Source organism: Trachymyrmex cornetzi, unplaced genomic scaffold (genome assembly GCF_001594075.2).
Source record: "Trachymyrmex cornetzi isolate Tcor2-1 unplaced genomic scaffold, Tcor1.1 scaffold682, whole genome shotgun sequence".
Lineage (NCBI taxonomy): Eukaryota > Metazoa > Arthropoda > Insecta > Hymenoptera > Formicidae > Trachymyrmex > Trachymyrmex cornetzi.
The window spans coordinates 136,195-136,524 of NW_017300006.1; positions in this window are offsets into that span (position 1 = coordinate 136,195).

The window sequence follows — 330 nt, forward strand, 5'->3', positions numbered from 1 at the left end:
TTAGAGTGTGTGCTGCGGGCTTAGAACCATGGTGTAATAAAGAAGAGGTGTGCTGTTGCGCAAGAAGATGATTAACCAATGAGGATGGTGGAACAAGTGATCGGCCATATTAATATATCAGTCAATTAGCGTTTCTTCCGATGCTCAAAATGTGGTCTAATTTAAATAAAAAAATGACAATTAATGACTTAATTTTGTTGTTCAACTACTTATTATTAAATAAGGGGTGATCCCTATTGACCACGGCTCGATTGGACACCACCAATCACAGTGACCGGTGCTTAGGAGCTTTGTAGTCTCAAGCGTTGTGAGTGGCTCGTGTCCAATTGA